The sequence below is a fragment of the Cryptotermes secundus genome, unplaced genomic scaffold (genome assembly GCF_002891405.2).
Source record: "Cryptotermes secundus unplaced genomic scaffold, Csec_1.0 scaffold48, whole genome shotgun sequence".
NCBI classification, from domain to species: domain Eukaryota; kingdom Metazoa; phylum Arthropoda; class Insecta; order Blattodea; family Kalotermitidae; genus Cryptotermes; species Cryptotermes secundus.
Window position 1 is genome coordinate 599017 of NW_019722965.1, and position 21302 is coordinate 620318.

The following is a 21302-nucleotide window of genomic DNA, read 5'->3' on the forward strand; positions in this document are numbered from 1 at the left end:
AGTTTTGGAGCATATCAAGATAGGTTTGTCCTGTAACGGTGTTTCCTTCAAAGAAAAAGGGACCATAAACCTTGTCCTGAGACACAGCACAGAAGACATTCACCTTAGGGGAATCTCTTTCGTGCTCAACTGTTTCATGTGGGTGCTCTGTTCCCCAAATACGCACATTGTGACGATTGACTGTGCCGCTCAAGTGAAAAGTCGCTCCATCACTAAAAATTAAACGTGAAACGAAGGCTTCGTTTTCCATCATCTCCAGCATCGAATCGCAAAATTCCATCCGCTTTCTTTTGTCGTCGTCGGTAAGTGCCTGAACGAGCTGCAGTCTGTATGGTTTCAAATGTAGACGTACTGTTAGCACACGCCAGACAGTGGATTGAGGGATCGCAAGCTCACGGCTAGCTCGATTTGTTGACTTCCGCGGGCTCCTCTCAAAGGCAGCACGGATTCTCGCCACTTGTTCCTCCGAGACTCGTGGTCGTCCTGGACTTTTTTCTTTACACAGACACCCACTCTCTTGAAACTGTCGAAACCACCGTCGAATGTTCTTAGGACAAGGCGGATTAATGCCGAATCGTCTTCGAAAAGCACGCTGCACCGTGACAACCGAATTTGTTTCCGCGAACTCGAGAACGCAGAAGGCCTTTTGCTGAGGACTCACAATTCTGAGGGTAAACGAACAACAGGACGTTGCCGGAAGAACGACGCGACTTCAGCGCTCCTGTGACAGCCATTCAGAACTTAGATAACGCCTCTTTCAAATGGTCACTGACTCATTCCATGACGATGCTTAAGAACTGAAGCAAAGAGTCATGAAATCGGTATTTATTATTGCTTTTCTTTTTTATTCCTAGAGTTTTGTTATATTGTTTGTTTTTCTACTCACTTGCCGTCTATACGCCATTCACTCCACCAGTGTATGGTATTGTCCTTACTGTAGTAGATGTTATGCTTGTGTGTTTTGTTATGTTGTTTTTCTACTCACTTGCTCCCTCTGTACGCCGTTCACTCCACCAGCGTATGGTGTTGCCCTTGCTGTAGTAGATGTTATGCGTGTGTGGAGTGCTTGTTTCTGCATTTATAATGTACCTTGGTGCTGAGGGGTGGCGGGAGATATGTGTACTGTTTTGTGTAAATGTTGTGTAATGTATCGAATATGAAATTGTGTGTATCATTGTGTGTCTGTGTCATTCATAATCAGACAATCCTTACTGACTTTGTAGATGTGATACTTTTCCAATGTGTTCGAATATTTTCCCTTTCTTCCTAATGTTATGATTTCCTTAGTATCAGCCTCTGTTCTATAGATATGTTCCGTATTTAATATATGGTCCGAGTATCCTGTATTACTATTGTTGCTCCTAATATCGTGAATGTGTTCTTTGTATCTGGTATTAAAATTCCTTCCTGTGTTTCCGACGTACTTTAGTGGACAATCCATGCATTTCGTCTGGCAAATGCCGCTTCTACTATATTTGTCTACTTGTGGCCGTGGCCTTAATATGTTCTGTATTGTGTTCCACGTACGGAACGCCGCTTTTATTTTCGTATCCCGAAACAGCTTAGTAATCCCTTTTACTTCCTCTCCGTTGTATGTAAAGTTAACTATTTTTTTTGTTTTGTTTTTTGGTGTTGAGAGTCGACATGTCTATTTTGTACTGTTTTTTTTCTTGGTGGGGGTAGTTTTCTAATTAATTTTGGTTGCACTCATTGGGTAATATGTTTTTAATTGTGTTCTTTTCTGCGTCCTTTGCTTTTTCTGTTTTTGGATGCGTACGTAATCGATTTAATAATTAGTTGATTTCAAATAGGGTTAGCATGAGCTATTGGGTATTATAATGTCAGTTTATGTAGGTTTCCGACATATTGAAAACTGGAAACTTTTGTTTCTTTTCGATGTATTAAGAGATCTAGAAAGTTAATAGATTCATTTTGTTCTTTTTTCTATAGTAAACTTTATGGTTTGTTAATTTGTTAAACTCTTTAGGTGTATGATCTATGTTCGTTTTGTTTTGATTGTATATTATTAGTATATTATCAGCGTATCTAAAGTATGCGATTAATTGTTGTTTTACTCGAATGGGATATATTTGTGTATGTTCCATATGTTGAATGTATATTTCCGCTAGTGTTGAGGATGCTGAGGCTCCCATGGCTAATCCGTCTGTTTGTTTATAATATACCTGGTCGAATTGGAAATAATTTTGTTCTCTCACTGTTTTAATGTATTATTTCCTCTTATATATTTCTCTAAATTTCGTTGTTATATTCTAGTACATTATTTATTATATTTATCATATCATTTTTGGGTTTGTTAGTGTGCATATTTTCGATATCAACTTAGAAACACCATGTACCTTATAGCAGACCTACAAGCCATGCAAATTAACAAGGAACTGAGACTTTGTTCCTTTGATATCCCTCACATTTTCTTGACCTCGGGACTAGCTTGGGGTGAGTGGTCAGCTTCACTCTCCGGCTGCTTTAATCCCGGGGAAAGAGCCCACGGTATGCATTGGATAGGTGGTTGGGTGGACCCCAGAGCCGGTCTGGATGACGTTGAGAAGAGAAAATTCTTGACCCTACCGGGACTCGAAATCCGCTCCCTCCGTGATCCAGTCCGTAGCCAGTCGCTATACCGACTACGCTATGAGTATACTGTAATTTAATTACATAAGTAAAATGGTTTATAAATTACGATTGTAAGGGACATGCCTAAGAGGTTCTGATAAGGCATCTTACCGGGAAGCTGTAACGTTGAATGCGGCAAAGCTTGATGGCAGGATAACCTTAAAGTGGACCTTAGAAAAGTATGGTGTGAGTCTGTGGGCTGAGATAAACGAGCTCAGGTTAAGGTCATGGATGGGTTCATGCGAACAAACATGAACCTTCGTGTTCCGTTCAACAAGGGGAATTCCTTGTCGAGCTGAACAAACATAAGGGTTTCAAGAAGAACCCTACTCCATCAAGTATTTTCTACACGTCTCATGCAATAGTTATGTGGCCTTGACTGGATCTCACAGAGTTTCTGCTGCACGTAATTTTTACATTGCCCCAGGACGCGGTCCCTAGTGTCTCGTTTGCAGAAACAGGCTGCACCGTGTGAAAGCGGGATATAAATAAAGCAGGTACTGATTTTTATTGTCCGATTGACGTCCCTGGACACGATAATTGTAGTTAGAAACGTAGAATTGCAATGCTCAATGAGTGGCCAGCTGCAGTATTTGTAGTTTCAGTGCCCCTCATTTCTCCTACAGAAATGGTTGTTAAATTCTTTGGCACTGTTACCACGTTAGCCCAACTAGTAAACCAAAAATACCCATCCTATTATTGAAATAGCAGCAGACTAAAGAAAATTACAACTGACAACTTTTTTCGTGTTATGTTTCCTCTTATGTTGAAAAAGGACTGAACGCCTATGGCATTTGAAACTTATTATTTGCACTGTCCGTAATTCTGAAAATGAAAACACAAAGCAGAGAGCATTTCTCAGTGGGAAGATCGATGCACTTGCTGCTTGACTTTCTGACAGATACCGGGCTTCGTCACATCTAATACAAATTTATTATTATTATTATTCTTACTGGGGTGAGACTGAGTCACTTGGTATTACGGCCATTTCTGGCCTATTGTACCAGCCCCAGATTATAGATGATGGTGATTGTCTAGCAATTGATGGAATGAAGATTGGCAGTGGAAACCGAAGTATTCGGAGAAAACCTGCCCCATTGCCACTTTGTCCACCATAAATCCCTCAAGACAAGACCCGGTCTCGAAACCGCGCCGCCGCGGTCAGAACGACCGGCTAACCGTCTCAGCTATTGCGCGACCATCTTATAACATTTCAGGTCATTCCAATGTTGACCGCTGTAGAAAATCCGGCTTTAATCCCATGTACAGTGACAAAATAATAACTTTGACACCTTTGTTACAAAGACTCCGGTACTCTGTACCAATTTTTCGGCAAAAAGTTGCCAGCTAAAGTTTTGCCCTTACATTGACATTCCTATCGTCCATTACTTTTTCTTCCTCTGTAAATGGTCACAGAGTCCCATGACGATCGTTTAAAGCATTCGAGCAATATTTCAGGACATGTCTCAGAAATATGCAGGCTTCAATGTTGGTATTAATGATGGGAGTAATTTACAATGTACGCCATTTGGATGACACACTTTCCAAATTTCATGAAGATCGGTGCAGGCGTTCGAGTAATATTAAAGCTTTGCCTCAGCAATTTGAATGGCTCGAAAGTTGGTATTACGAAATAAAAGGAATCATGAACAGGAACGTTGAGATGGGCTTTTCTGGTATGCATATACCAAGTCTCATGAAGATTGGTAGGTGAGTTAAAGGAATATTAAGGTTTAGCCTCAGAAACTTAGAAGACTGTATTATTAGTGGAAGGGATTTATGAAGGGAGCCACTGAAATGGGTTCGGGTGGCATGATAAAGGTACTACGTTTCATGACGATGAGCTCAGACATTAAAGTAACATTACGGTTATTGCCGTGACAATTTGAGAGACTGTAAAGTTGGTATTACTGATCGAGGATAGTTATGAATAATGTCGTTCAAATGGTTTGTTGTAACATCATAAACATGCCAATTTTTATTGAGATTGGTATAGGCGTTCAAGCTTCAGAAACTGGCGACGTTGTAATGTTGATAATATTGGTGATGGGGTGTCATATACTCGTATATACCAGGTTTCATACAGTTTTCTTTAGGCGTTCAAAAGATAACTAGTGGAGATACACACATACACACAAGGAAGGTCATCTTATAAGAGTAAGCTTACTTTTATTTTCTCAGAATAAGGGAAATGGGCTAAAATGCTGATATTGCCTCTCTTAATTCAAACACGTAGTATAAGACTTTTCTGCATGAATAGGGGGGAAATTCTGTGAGAGATGGGAGTGTACTCAATTCAGGTAGAGCGTCTTCACAAAAGATATGAATATTCTGGAATTTGTAACGCTGTTTTGAAAATGATTTCGTTTTAACATCTGCACAGAAGAGTTTGGTAAGATCAGGTGGGAATGCCTTTACAGCCGAAGTACGAGTGTACTATGGGGCACAATCACAGTGTGTGACAGTGTGGCATGTTTTATGATCCTGGAACCAAGAGTGACTTCCCTTCAGCAACGATGTTCCATCAGTGCAGTAACCTACTATTCTTCCCCAGTGTAATCCCCTACGGACGAAGAGAGTATGCAGTGTTCTGAACATGCCTTCTCCATATGCAGTGCAGGATAGCGACACAGTGAACACCTTCACAAAGTAGAATTGTATGTACCTATTGCACGCATATTTTATTATAGGAAAAATATTGTAAATGTAAAAAATGCCTAGGCAATGCCCATCCGGCTTTTTGTAGCACATTTTTATAAATATCTTATTCTATACAGTAACCCCGCAATTATTAATATAGATCTTAACTTAAATCTGAGAGTATATTGTTAATAATCAGTTCAATTACTTCTTTTACTTTTCTTACATACCTATTTTATATAAATATAGGAATGTTATTTATGATGTAACAGACGCCTTGCAGACATCTTTTTTCTTCTAGGCTTAAGAGTTCTATAACTGGCTTCGAATATCCTTTTTTGCTGTTATCAGACTTGCATTTAGGAGATACTCGGTTCGAATACAGGCCAGCCACATGTTCTATGCAGCTTTCCTCTGTTTTCCCACGCAACAACCTCTTCACCTCCTTAAAAATCTCCCTTTTAAACTTAATCTCTTAACTGTTCTGGCAAAATTCTGCCTTAGTGCAGATCTCTATTTAAACATTAGAAGTTAATCTCCCGTTCATTCAAAACGCTTCCACCAGGTTCTTCTCAGTCACAAATTATCTCTGAATTACCATCAATACAGGTCTGAAATTACTTGTACAGAATATTCACGGCTTGTCTGATCCCGAAATATAATTGCTGCTACTGGATTCACAAAGCGAAACTGATACACTTCCTTCGACTAACATGCTTAAAAGGTGTTAATATTATAACTTAATTTATTTAATCAATAATTTAAATTAATAAATGACATTTGTCATTTCTAACAATGTGTAACTCGGATGCATAATAAGAGGTTCGAGTTCCAGCGACAGAGCGAATGTACGTAATGGAAACACCGGTTACAAAATTTTAGAACACGGTTTCATAATGTCCTTGAGTAGGAAGAATCTATTATAAATTTAAGGACGATATATAATTGTATGAGAAACATGGCAGCGTAGTTGGTTGAGGCGCTACACTACAAACCCGAAGTCGCGGATTCGATACCTGCTAAAGTCACTGGATTTTTCTATTGACCTAATCCTTCCAGCCGCACTATGGACCTGAGGTCTTCTAAGCCTCCAACAGAAATGAGTACCAGGTATTTTCTGGGGATAAAGGGCGGCCGGCGCGTAAGGCTGACAACCTCACCACCATCTGTGAGCCGACTGTCTAGAAAATGTGGGAGTTTTGACGTACGACAATCCTATAGGCCTCCACGGCCCATAGGTATACCACATAATGACGGAAAAGGAATTTCGAATTTATTGTGAATGTCGGTCTTGGGTTAAGTTGTTGGAATTTATACTGAATTGCGAAGCACCGTTGTAAAATACCTCGAGACAGTGAAGAATTTGTATTATATGAAGTCCTCAAAACGGCGGGTTTGAAGACTTCTTCTGGAACATAAAACCACCTAGTCAGGTTAAAGTCAACTGATGTTTCGGAGAAACGTGTTGTCTCCATCTTCAGAGTTGAAGAGTTGGGTGTACAAGTAAGAATCCAGCATGAAATTATATTTTCTCGTTTGAATGATCAGACACGGATTTTGGATTGGTAATTTTATTTATTGATCTGCAAAGCAGATCATGGTTATTTTACTTATATTACGTTACAATGGCAGTTTAATAACTTCAACGGTCCTATGTCTCATACCTCGAAGGAGACACGCCGTCCCTCCACTGTGCGCACCGGTCTGTTGATGCTGGGAAGGGAAACATTTATGTTTGTTCAGAATGCCGTTTGAAACGCACATGCACTCTGGTTCAGAGCTTCACTAAAGTTGATGCGTGTGGTACCTGCTTCTAGGGGTTCACTGAATGGTAGAATTTGGTACATACACTACACAGAGGATGTGGAAGACTGCGGCCGTGAGACATGTATAATACTATGGCAGAATTTATCGGATAATCTGAGGAATACAACGAAAGGCCTAATTCATATTGCCAGTTCCTTGGCAAAGGCTGAAAAATGTGAAGTCAGGAATACAAAAGTGAAATGTTACCACTGTCAGCCAACTCCATCACCTAATACTCTTTCGAAATCACTTAGTAACACGGCTCAGAATGTAGTGATACACTATACGAGTATTAGCGTCTGGTTATGAACACTGACTGGACTGCCTGAAACTGGTTGTAAAACGTAACTGTAGACAAAACTTACTTAAAATATTTTGCATTGGAAGTCAACAGTGTAACTTTTTGAAGCATAAGTCTAGTAAGTCATACCAAATATATTCCCTGCCTGTTACAGAAATCAGTCGGCCTAGCAAAATATAAATTATGTATTCTAACAACCTGAGCGAGCAGAAAGTTCACTCTTGGAACGAAATACCAAGTAATTAAAATTTATATCAAATAGTTAGAGAAGCGTTTGTTTTGCTTAAAACAGTTAAGACTGATGTTCCCGAGAACCGAGATGTTGCATATGTTGCGGGTTGTGATGGTGATGCTACCTGATCAGGTGTTCGGAAATGCACTTGATAATGCGGACGTTTGTTTACTGCATAACGTAGTTAATTCGCTACTTATAAAGAGGGCGTAGTGTGTTTATGACTACCGTCACGATATTTGTCGCCAGACATTGCGGAAATGGTGAAAATCTAAGCCTCCGGCTTTGAAATGGAACCTACTTGCATGTGTTTTGTACGAGTCCGTTTTCTCGAAGCGTTCTCAGTGAGAATGTAATGTGCTCTAATAATCGGCTCCCCCCAATTTTATTCGTGAACTTTCTGTCGACGATGCATGAACCCAGGAACTTTAAGACGCGTCTGTCAAAAACCATGAAAGAATATATTGTCGGACGTACTCTAACTTCCGAAACACGAGAAGATACCTTCGAAATACTGAGAAACTGCTACTCTCCAAGCACATCCATAGATATGTCAGGGAAATGACAACTGCTGCAGACGTGAAGATTTCAGCTTTGACCCCTGTCAGTTGCGCTTCCATGAGGGAGGCCTTGTACCGACAACCCGCAAGCAACCGGAACAGCTAGTCAAATGTCTCTGACAGGCTGTCATGTGTATTGTTGCTCTGCGTAGTCACAGGCTTCTCGGCGCATTTTGAGGGGATATAAATTGGCTGATTTTGCCATCACCCTGTTAAGTCCACCTTTGTGGGTCCAAATATTCTCCTCAGAATCCTCGCCTTGAAGTAAAATAATCCATGTGCTTAATTAATTAAGCACTATGCCATGCAGGTCTTTAAGATAGGGGAGATACTGACCCATGCATTTTTAGCCTCGGCACTAGATGGGGAGCGAAACGTCGGCTTCAGTCCCCGGATGCGTTACGCCTGGAATGCATTGGATATAAAATGTCAAGGAAAGAGCTCTCCTCCTGCTCAAAATACAGTACCTACGACAACACAAAAAGAAGTACGGTAAATGGCGGATTACAATTTCTTATCTTGCTTTGCATTGTGGCAAATACTACGTGAAACAAAGGGATTATTTTATAAAAGATAAAACACCTCCGTCTAGTGTGATTGTTTGTGTGTGTTTCAGCAGTCACACTGGACGGATGTGTTTTATCTTTTATAATATTGTTAGTGTGACGGATCGGAATGAAACAAATCAAATTAAAGGAATTCTCATTTGAACGCTGGGTCATGTTGGCACAATTGGCATACAAATCGAAGTAAAGACGAATCTCTCGATATGTAACACGGCGCTGCTGAAAGTCGCATTTTCTATCTCATAATTTTAATGTTTTACTCGATGTCCCAACAGATCTATTATCTTCTAGGTTTTTGGGTGTTTACAAAGCCATATCAATCACTTCAATTATGTAGCGTCGTATGAGACACGAATCCGTGATTGTGATGTATCATGAAACGAGGAGGAACACAAAGGCCTACTGAATGCGTTGTTCTTGCTTTAGCTGAAGTACCCGCGGAAAAACTGTGAAACGTTTCGGTGAGTGCAGGCCTCGCTATTCAACTAGAAAGTGAGATTTAATACAGTTTTGCAGTCCTGTCCACACAGAGGGGCTAAATACGTGTATATTTATATGTTCAATTTTAATTTTTCTCAAATAAACCCTTAAAACATGCGCCTATTAGCTTCTGTGTATCTGTTTGTGTCTGTCTCCGCAGTTATATCTTCAAACCGCATGAAGCTTTTTCTGGAAATCTGATATGGAAAGTTTGCGAACATACATGTATATCTACGTAAGTATTCCAGTTTCTTGTATAACAAGAACAGCAACAATAAAGACTGCGTGAAGAAGTTCTTGGTCGTGTAACTCGGGTGAACTGTTACGAAAAACATTTATTGTAGACATAGCCGAAACATATATTTAATGAATTTCCAGTGCGCTATTTAAGTAGACCGGAAAATTTTTGAGATAATTAAACGAGAACTACTTTATGCTATATTATCTCATATGTTCCGAACCGTTTCACTGACTTTTTCAAACTGAATACTGTATGTCCTTTGACGATTTTACTGAAAACTTAAGAGACAATTCGACAGCAATATCGCAGAAATTGTTAAGTTATGTGTGTATGTCCTGATTTGTCTCATTCAAAGAAATCATTGCCTTTTGAAGTAGCTAATAATTTTTCGTAATGAAAGCACAGAACTAGGTAGAAAGAGGATAAGATCTGTTTAACTTGGACTCAGACATCAAATAGATTCTGACAAGAGTGCCCAGGGGGTTTCAGTAACAAATTCCTGTCATTCGTGGAAATTACAGACATGCTCACAACTACAGATGAAGTGACAGGACTGTGAGCTGTTCTTCATGAGAAGCCGAGCTCTCAGGCAAGATACAGGGATTATAATAAATGAATACATAATTATCGTGAAAAAGACGAAATAAAGAGACCACGTGACAGATGCAAGAGCAGATGGGAAGAATGAATATATCTTTAACAAAGAGGGTGAGTGTGTGGGCTGGACTCAATAGCTAAGAACACGATAATTTACTTTCGGCTTTTCCAAGAAGCGGAATATTTTTGACCGGCTGAGCCAGTGTCAGTTTTTCTGCCTCATGAACAAATTCGTGACTTGGTCTAATTAGTCCAAATTGTCAGGGAATGAATCCCTCTGGATGTCGACCTGGAATATTCAGATTTAGAAAGGCTTTAGGCAGTTCAGTTTCATGGTATCATTTACCATCGAAATTAAAGGACAGAAGACTCCTTCGTTGAAGAGAGCGGACTGAATACTTTTTAGTTTTCATTTTTTTTATTTTAAAATAATTTTACAATCTACTTAATATACATAAATAGAGTAATTATTAAAAGGGATGGGTGTGTGTAATATTGAAGCAGGTATCATCCTTCGATGATTCTCTGGTGCTTATCTAATGAGATCATCGGACCACATGACTGAATCCTGATGCCACTTTGCACCCTGTTCTCTGAACCCCAGTTACTGAGACAGATCACGGCGAATGTCTTTTCCAGTAACCAGAGATACCATTGATAGTTTAGATCTTTGAATGTTCTTGGGTTTGTGTGTAAAACAATTAGGAAAATGGAATCTTGCTGAGAATTGTCTGTAAGATCCTTAAAAGAACTCGAATTTCAAAACAAAAATGCTGGCTTGTGACGAAACTTAGGTTCTACCAGAGCAAGCCAGAAATAGAATTGTAGAAGTCGTAGCTAATTTTCACATTTTGTCTTAAATGAAAATAATAAATATTTATTTGTAGTTCCTTCATACTGTCGGCCTTTGGTGAAATATGAATTGTTGTGTACAAAAAATCTTTATCATATCCAATCAGTAAATGTACTACTTATGTATATGTATTCACATATGGGCATACCAATATAGATAATAAAGGTATCACCCTTATTGTCTTTATATGATCGTAAAAAGTGTGTTCAGCATTAAAATTAACAGTAATGTGTATTTTTTTTTCGCTTTTGTGGTAATTCTGCCTTACCATATTGAACAACAGCCATAAGAGGTGGTATCGGAAAATTTTCGGGTTGTTGTTATAATTATCTAGATGAAAGGAAATGAGAGGGGAGGCCAAGGTCACACTTTCGAAAGTCCACTGCATCAGTCTGCCACGCGAGACAGCGCTGTGAACATGCATTTTTTACACGAGTGCTTTTTCGACTTCGTGTTCCGTTTTGTTTGCGATTGATGGCAAAATTGAGCAATGTGTCTACATCAAGCTTTGCGTCAAGCTCGCTAAATAGGCTACCGAAACCCGTGAAATGCTTCGTGAGGCTTTTGGAGAATATTCTTTAAGCCGGGCAGCGGTTTCTGAATGGCAGTCATGTGTCAAGGCCGGTTGAGTGTCAGTTGAAGACGAAGAATGTTCGGGGCGACTGAGCACCAGCAAAACGACAGAAAACGTTGAAGAAATCGAAAACTCATCCATAGAGACAGTTGCCGAACAATCTATGAGCTCGCAGACACCGCTGGGATCAGTTAAGGAGTTTTCGAAATAGAAAATTTGAACATATGCCACATTGCTCCGTCATCAAAACCTCGCGCCCCCCACACGTCCGTGAAAACCAGAGAGTTTGTGGATAATAACAATATGGTTATCGTTCCCCATCCTCCCTACCCGCCGGACTTGGCCCCCTGTGATTTCGCTTTGTTTCCCGAATTGAAAATTAAACTGAAGGGACGACGTTTTGAAACAATGTCTGACATCCAAAGGAAACCGTAAGCAGTACTCGACAGCATTAAGGGAAATGACTCACAAAGTGTTTTTAAAGCATGGGAATACCGGTGGGATCGCTGTATGCATTCCCAGTGCGACCAGTTTGATGGAGATGTCAGCCAAAATTGGGTAAGTTAAACAAATCTGATTTGCTTCATTCTTGAACTGTTTAACCTCTTATGAAGTTGAACAAACACATTTTTAGACCTGGTCCGGCAACTTTCTCACACATCTCGTATATTTCTTTATGTCTGAGCACCAGATCGATTCAAACTATCATGTGCACTATAAACTCGTAGGATTTTAACTTCTCAAGGCAGTTTTTATGCACAGTTGTATATCGTCCGGAGTATAACGCCCTGTAGCTCAGTGACAGTCTATCGAGGTTCATGAGGAAAATATAGCATCAGTCTTCAGGGTTAAAAAGTAAGATAATTAAGAAACAAGCATTAATATGTGTTTGCTGCCTTCCTCATGGTGGTTTCTTGCTTGGCTACTTTCCAACCACGAAGATTAAGAAGACATGTCCCTCTGAAACCACGGCTGGCTTTCACCGGACTACAGATCGTTAGACCCCGGAAGAAAAAAATTTCAGCACAATATTATCTATATTTCTATGTGGTATTATACTTCAACTGCATTTTCACACTTGTCTAGTATCATTCACGTGTCACCGTCACAGAAGTATTTCAGTCGGAATGTGTATTTTGTCTCACTTCATGCTTTACTGTTGATGAGCTAATGACAATAAGCAAGAGATCAGAACGCTCTTTCTGACTTTTAACAGCAAAGAACATAGAGAAGCAACCTAATATGATATAGCGTGAATCATGAACATGCAATCACAAAATCGGTAGAAGCAGCCATTGTTTTCCTTTGTTGACTTCGTAAGCGCAATGCGCCGTCAGACGAAGTGACATACACATTGAAGGAGTATCAATATATTTAATTGTGAGGTGCCAGGCAAAGGGTCCGTAAACACCTTCCGCAACGCAAGCGCAAGCGACAATAGGACAACAATTGCTAGGTAACGGGCAAGTAAACACGCATTCCTGACAACAATGGACGGTGTTTTCCGTGTGGTCCGTGCAGGAGAGCTATAAGGGGCACAGTCAAAAGACGGGACGGAGTAGAGAACAATAGTAATGAGGTAAAATAGTAGAGAAAGAACAGAATTCGGTCCAGTGCTGGAGATGGCAGTCGAAGGAGATTGAGAAATGGCAAGAAAGGAATTATACAGGGAAAATAAAACGCCATGTGTGATGTGAAATTATTGTGAGACTGCGATAAATCCGTTGCCAACATATGACTGGCGCCTTGACAACAGTCAACTTAAAGTGTGTAGAGTAGCAGTAGCACTGTATTGCCTGAGTCTCGAAATGTGTGGATGTGTAAGGTTCAATAAATCCAATCAATCAATCCAAAACCCGTCTTATAAGTTACCTCCAGTTGCGAAACTATGATGCAAACTAAACAGTCCCATGTCAGTGAAAATGTACAATTATAATAAAATTGTGAACAGTAATACAATGAAGATGGAGCACACTTGCTTGAATGGGCAGTGGTGATAATATTTTAAAGAAAGTGGGAATGGTTATGGTTAACAACATCCTAGTCTTTTATATTGACCATAACCACTCCCACATATCTTGATGTATCAGCAATATTACCGTTTCAGACCAATTCGTGTCATCTTTATTGTTTTACTCTCCACTGTAATACTTACATCTTGTCGTTAGCGTGGGACTGTGTAGTTTTGCCGTCACTGAAGTACTCGTATTTCTATGCTACCAGACGTTTGTATTGCCTCATTTCGTGGTTACCCACTGAGAATTTCGAGGTTATGTAACAATAGTTACCTCTATCCATTTTATGGACAAATTATGCCCTAAACTGAAGATGGTCATATCATTATTAATTTTAATGCCAAAAGCATTTCTCATGATCAAAGAAGCCACTGTGAATGTATTACTGTGTACTGAAAGACATATTGATGATGTAAATGTACGTAACTAATTTGTTTATTCGATGTGGTAAAGGCTTACTGAATATGATGGTTTCATAATAATATGTACTCACTCTGAACACGTAAGAAATAACAAGCAATCTGCAGCAGTCAGTTCATGACACCAAAGTATGATATGGAAAAGTCTGGAGTTTCTGAGACCATAAAAACGAATGTCAAAATCAGAGATAAAAGTCAAGCCGATCAGCTCTCTTTATGACAGAGGGACTTTCCATTACGAATTGACTCCAAGTAAACAGGGGAAAGAAGAAAACTTAGATTGAGACCGCAACCCTCGATCTTTTATAAACGTTCTCTCTTCATACAGGAAGTGGTTCAGGGGAGAATTGTGGCTGCAGCATGGAAAGTTAATTGAATAGTACAGACCCTTACCGGCATGACAATCTGATCTGGAACGAAGAGCACAAGAATGTCACGGAAAAACAACAAGTCAGAACAAGATGTAGTCTTAGACATAGTTTAGAAAAAGTATGGAAACAGCAAGAGGAATGCCGACGCTATTATCTCCTGAATTTTTGACAGCGCAATTACGGAAACTTTAAAATTCGTTCGATGGATTACGAGGAAGTTTATTGTTACACGTGGATTATAAAAGGTTCTGACGATGTTGTAAAACACTCAGAATTACTATGTTTTTAGACTTCGTCCATCGTCAGGTATTCTAGAAATTACTGAACATAACGTTTCGGAAACTGGATCTGTTTCCGTCCTCAGGTGAGAACGAGACGCCGACTCTGTTCGATTTCTTAGAAATACCTAACCTAATCACTGGACTGAGGTTAGTTCATTTTAAGGGACCGAGGAGAACAGGTGTCTCTCCCTACATGAGGAGGAAAACAAGTCCAAAAACCAAGTACTTCTGAGTGTTATAACACTGTTCGTAAAGATAAAACCAAAAAATATTTATTACTTTGCTTTGTATATAGATACAACTGTAACAAGTTGTATGGGGGGAGTGATAATGAATTTAGCGGAGAGTATTTACTAGCATTTTGTTATCGAAACTGCATAGTATAGGATGACACAATAATTGATGAACTTAAGATGATTCGGAAGGAAGCAGTTGTGTCTTAATCGAGGTATTCTTCCATCTTTTACCAGGATATACTGAGGAAATCCACGATGTCCCGGCCGAGATTCAAATCGAGCACCATACGGATATACAAGTCTACGTCGTTTCTTCTAGACCACCCTACTCCGTGTGGAGGTACGGTCCCCTGCATTTGGCCTTAGCACAAGACGGAGCTAAGTGATAGGCTTAAATTTAATCGATTTACCATCCCTGATGGTGAAAAGAGAAAAACTGAATTCCTACCACGGACAGAATAAAATACTGGAACAGTAAAGAATTGTAATTTACTGACGTTGAAAATTATAGGCTTGCTTAACCTAAAGGACAAAAAAAAAAACGGGAAGCAAAGGGGGAGTATGAGGGGAGGCTCAAGGAAAAGAATATCGCTGGCTTATTTAGAAAAAGAAACACGCTCCTATTGCAATATAAATAGTGTAGCGTATTTGATCATCGTATTGCCAAGCAACACGATACGCGCCTGCAACAGTAGAATTAGCTGTGTTTTCCGTGTGTCCGGCAGTTGGCATAGGATTGGTGATATCACGCATGAAGAGTAGGTGGCCGTCAAGTCAGAAGTGCTTCCTGCATGTCCGTCAGCTTGCGCGTGTGCTCTGACGTTACAAAGCAAGAGTGGGTAGGGGTCACGTGATATGTGTTTACTGTTTGTCAATGTCGGTCCCTCGGTTGTATGAGTGAGTGACGGGAGTTCTGAGTTCATATAGAGAGGGAAATAATATCGGCGAAATCACGCGAACGGAGCGAAGTGGAGAATCGAGGAGGGTTCAACAGTTGAAAGTACAACGACGAAAATAGAGCGTGTCCTTAGTGAACTGTGAGGACTGAGTACTGATTAGGACAGTAGAGTACAGAGTGATTGAAGACAAGAAGCTTTCATAGTGATTTGAAGTGATGGTGTCTGTGTTGAGATCCGTTACTAAGAGAGAACTAGTGAAGCCAGAGGACCCTAGTGCGTATGCAACAGCGAAATGTAAATTATGTCAATCAGAAGATAGCGATGTATATAAGTGTAATTAAGAGAGGTTGTAAATGAGGTGCCAATAAATCAAATCATCCGAACTAAAAGCAATTATTTTCGTCACGCATACACTTCTACACGTAACAATAGTTCATAATTATAATAAAATATTTTGTTTTTACTACTTTATCTTTCATTGTGATACTATGGTAGACATTTTGGCATGTCGTTTGGTTCTTGCCAGTCTTTAGATGTTTGGAAGGCAGTTGTGAAGCAGTTCATTTTCTTGGATTGAATTAATCTGTTGTCACAAGCAGCACAAGTATTTTCTTCGACAAGAATTACCACTTTATTTCTTTTGCTGTCCAGACGTACTCACGTCATCACCATGCGATACGATTTTGCCAGAGACAGCTTTATCGAATCCCAGTTTTTACTAACCACCGAAAAATATTAAGAACTTATATACGTGGGCTGACAATGAAGTTCGAGAACTCATCGCGGTGGAAGTGCTACAAACCTCACTGTTGAATATCACTATGTTCGCCTTCAAAATACTCCCTTTAAGAAGATATGCACTGACGACAGCGTCTAGTCCAACCTTCAAAACAATTTTGGAACTGCTGTTGTGGAATGGCCTTCAGAGCTGCCTTCGTATTACTCCTTATTAGGATCTGAACGGGATAAGAAATGAGATAGTAATCATTCCTTGATACAGGGTCCCTCTGGAGAGCTTGTAGTATTCGTAAATCAACTGATACACGTCAGCGATCACTGAAGTAGTATACTTCATGTAGTCACAAAAGCTTCCACTGAACCCTATGCAAATAGTTTCAACCCAGACAAGAATAAATTGAAGGGGACGTAGCGGTCGAGTGAATATCACGACGGCATCGCACTCGAGAAGTCCAGGCTACGGAAAAGCTCGGAGCTAGGCTATCCTGAGTGGTCTTCCTCAGTTACCGGAGGCAAATGCCTTGCACCACAAATTAAGCCATGACTACTTTCTTCATGCCCTTTCCAAATCATTCATCATTGAATATTAAAGTCTTACATTACTGAAAGCATACTCACGAAAGCCAACAATGAAATATTATTTAAAATATTTTTATATGTGTGCCTACCCCTATGTATGGGGGCACGCGGTAGAGTATTTGGTTGAGGCACTATGGCACAAGCTGGAAGGTCGCGCGATCGAATCCCGATGTGGTGTATTTTTTCAACTTACCTAATCCTTCCAGCCGCTCTATGGCCCTGGGGTCGACTCATTTTCTAACAGAAATTAGTACCAGGAATATTCCTTTGGGATGAAGGGTGGACGGTTCGTAAGGCTGACAACCTCACCACCATCTGTGAGCCGGTTGTCTAGAAAATGTGTGATCCTCAACATCTCACAACCCTCTGGGTCTCCACGGCCTGTTACAGGGATACTTTTACTTACTTACCCCTGTGTATATCGTTCGGTAGATACTCAATAGATATGTTTCCATTCCTTAATCAGTTTGCATACTGCATTCCTAACCAATCCCCTTCTAATCTGTGGTGTGTTTAAAATACTGCAAATAACTCAGATTGCTTGACGTCGGATAATTTTAGTACTGAATGTATTAGAAATGATGTAGAAAGCGGAGGTCACAGAAATTTCGGGATACTATACTGACATTTATCTGGAGGAACTGAAGTGAACTAAGAAAAGTCTCGATAAGAATAATCTGTCGTTGGCTCCGTATATTCACCCGAGGCATCCCGAACTCGAAGCAAGAGTTAGTATAGGTCGCAGTACAAGGGCTGAGAAGGCCCACCCCTCATACAAGTGCCTCGGTGCAACTGGTCTGAAATGCGAACTAATGCACAAACTGCAGGCGAGACTTCAGGACCTCTCAGTAAGAGCAACTGCTGATTTTCAAACCCCTTACATCGGTTTTAAGAGGCACACAATTGAAGATTCTTCCTTTCTGGGATCTGGAGCCGTGTGGAACTATGTACCTTGCGTAACCCCTCTGAACACAGAGTGTCGAATTCTTCCAATGGGATATGACTAGATTAGGAGGAGATGTAAGGAGGGAGGTAAGGCCGTGCCAGAGCTCAAGTGATTAGTCCCTGGCTTCTCACCGAGGCGGCCCGGGTTCGATCCCGGGTCTGATCAAGTGGGATTTGTGGTGGACGAAGTGGGGCTGGGGCGGGTTTTCTCCGAGTACTTCGGTTTACCCTGCCAATCATCATTATCTCCCGGGGCAGGCTACAATATGCCAATCAGTGGCCGCCGTGCCGAGTGGACCCAGGTGGACTCCACCCCCCACTAAACGAATTTAAAAAAGAAATCCTTTCAAGCTGGTCTGCACTGCTCGAAATTCCATGATATCAAGGCGTTCCACAAAATGAGGCCTACTTTCACATAAATTTGAAGCGAATCTGTTTAATAAGGCTCTAAGGGCGTGTTTCTCCTGCCTCCCCACGAAGAGTACAGCTGGAGCTTCCTTTCTCTTCCAGTAACGTTCTGTGTGCAACACATTTATCAAAGTGTGTAAGTACAATCTCCTCCTTCGGTGACGGAGCATTTTTCGGAGTTGAAACTTTTCCCGATGTTTCCCGCTTTCCGTAATACCAGCATGTTACCTGCTTTCACATTCTAAACTGCGGTTGTTGCTTCTCTTTCCACAGGCAGGGTCAAGAATTTATGGGGCTTTTGCTGGTCTCTTCCTCATTACATGACGTTATCATCTTCAGGTCAAGCGTATGGATAATTCAGGCAGGGCAAAGCTGCCTACGGGTGGGGCGACCAGATTTGGATTCCTAGAAGCGGGGAGGGATTTTCTTCTCTGCCATTTGAAGACCAGCTTGGGGAAACCATTCTGCCTTCAATTCAGTGACATTCTCCGACAGAGCGGCCGCAGCATGAAGTTTGCTAATCGTTCCAGTGCGTCGACCTGTACCTCCACTCTTCCACATGTTTTTGCACCTCATGTTAAATTAAGAACATGTATAGTTTTACCTTTACCTCCAGGTCCTCCTATTTCAAGTATATATTTGCTAACTGCACTTGCGGCATGGATTTAGAATATACAGAATGTTTCTGAATTATTGTCGGAGTTCAAAACTTACATAAAACGAAAGGCGCGCATGTTTAAATTGTTTAGCATTCTGCAGCACTGATTCTGTATATAATAACACATTTTGAGAACATTTTCTTATTCCATAAACAGTTTTATTTTGTTGTTTCCGGTTTGAAAATTATAGGCCAAGGAAACACAGAGAATAATTTAGAATTACTATGGATAACCGTAATAACAAAGTGACGCACAACTGATTTCAGATTTGATCTGCATGTGTTCCTTCTTTCTGTTGCTTAATTTTAAACTGTGAACATGGAGGCAGTATGTTCCTCCGAAGCTTCGACAAAATTATACCAGAATACACGACGTGACATCCTAGAAGTTTGCAAGCTGACGTTTAACAGAACCGGATATTGAAACGCAGAAAACAGAGAAAACCATAAATAAAATAAAACAACGGGCTGTATAGTAACAGTGCAGAACACCACACCGACTGGTTCCAAACATTGTAAGAGCGTCATAAGAGAATTAAATAGAAATAAGAAGGAATTCATAACCAAAAACAATGTCCGTAAATTACCACGTAATATAACATCATGATTGCAGTGATAAACATTATTCACTTATGGAGCTGAGCCCTTCTTGGGAAGCTGCCAGTTATGCAGCCACCCAAGGACTTCCTAGCATTTTATGGAACCCGAAGGTTCATTGGCGTGTTCACGAGTGCCCTCCAGCGGTCAATCCAGTCCATACCATCCCATCCTATCTCTCTGAGATACATTTTAATATTATCCACCCACCAACGCCTTGATCTTCCCAGTGGTCTCTTTCCTTCTGACTTTCCCACCAATAACCTATATGTATTTCTTCTCTCCCCCATTGTTGCTACATGCTTCACCCAGCTCATCCTCCTTGACATCATTCTAATTATACTTGGAGAAGGGTACAATTTATGAATCCCCTTATTATGCAATTTTCCTCAACCTACTGTCACTTCATCTCTCTTCGGTCCAAATATTCTCCTCAACACCCTGTTCTCGAACACCCTCAGTCAGAGATCAAGTTTCACACCCATACAGAACCACATGCAGTATTATAATTTTGTACATTTTATTTTTATGTTCTTAGACAGCAGACTAGAAGACAAATGGCTCTGTACTGAATGGTAGCAAGCATTACCCGAGTTCAATCTCCTCTTAAATTATTCCTGAATCAGTTTTGGATTTGTTATCGTCGTTTCCAAATATATGAACTAGGGCACATTTTCAAAACTTGCATTTCCTATCTTTACGTCATGATTTTTCCCTGCATTTTGGTGACGAGAGGGAAACATATACTTAGTTTTCTCTGTGTTTACTTCTAGACCAACCTCCTTACTTGCGTCAGTTAAAGTTTGTGTGTTTTTCTTTATGGTATCTGTATTATCACCCAATAGATTCATATCATCAGCATAGACAAACAGCTGACGCGACCTATTTAATTTCAGTCCCACCACGTTTCTTGGACCTTCCTAAAGCAAATTTGAATAGCAGTGGCGACAAAGCATCTTCTTGTTTAAACCATTCTGGATACAAAAATTATCAGACAAATGTTTACCTCTACGGACATTTACCATACGTTTGTTTTCAACACATTTTAATCAGCCTGACTAGTTTCATGGGTATACGAAACTGTATCAGAATATTATAAAAGTTTACGAATTCCGTCCAGTATGACTGATTTTTTCTCCCTTTTTAATCTTTCATCCTTGACATGTTACGGTCTGAGAGGCCACCTTCAGATGCATATATCAATACAGGCGGAAGCTACTGTTACGATGTGACTGGTCAACATCAATGCATACATACAATATCATTACAATGCCATGAATATAAAATCTGAACCTTTAACAACTACAGTGATGTGCATGAATATATTAAAATATTTGAAAAGATTATAATTACTCTCTAAAGGGTTCTGAAAATGGTGGATAACACACAGAATTACTGGGTGTTTGGACATTTTCTATTGTCCGGAATTCTAGGAAAAAGAAAATATGTCGTTTCGGAAACTAGACCTATCTCCGTCTTCAGGTGAGGAAGGAAGACATCTACTCAGTTGGGCCCCTTAGAAAGAGCTAATCTCAATCACTGGGCCAGTTTCTATCCTAGTTGAAGGGATATTTAGAAACAGTAGCAGCTTTAATTTTGACGAAATGCTGAAAATCTGATGCATTAGTAATAACTGTAATACTGTAACACGTATATCCATACAGAATGCAATTCA

At 40.2% G+C, this 21302-nt stretch overlaps 1 protein-coding gene across 4 annotated transcripts in view; it reads left to right on the forward strand.

Moving 5' to 3' along the window:
* LOC111861548 (potassium channel subfamily K member 9) overlaps positions 1-21302 on the forward strand; it is a 386136-nt gene that overhangs the window by 259966 nt on the left and 104868 nt on the right. The window contains exon 1 of one of the 4 annotated variants that reach the window (XM_033750365.1): positions 15099-15143. The exons of the other annotated variants lie outside the window; for them this stretch is intronic. The gene's annotated coding sequence lies outside the window, so the exon portion shown is untranslated. Of the gene's footprint in view, positions 1-15098; positions 15144-21302 lie in introns of those variants that run through there. 4 annotated transcript variants of the gene reach the window in all.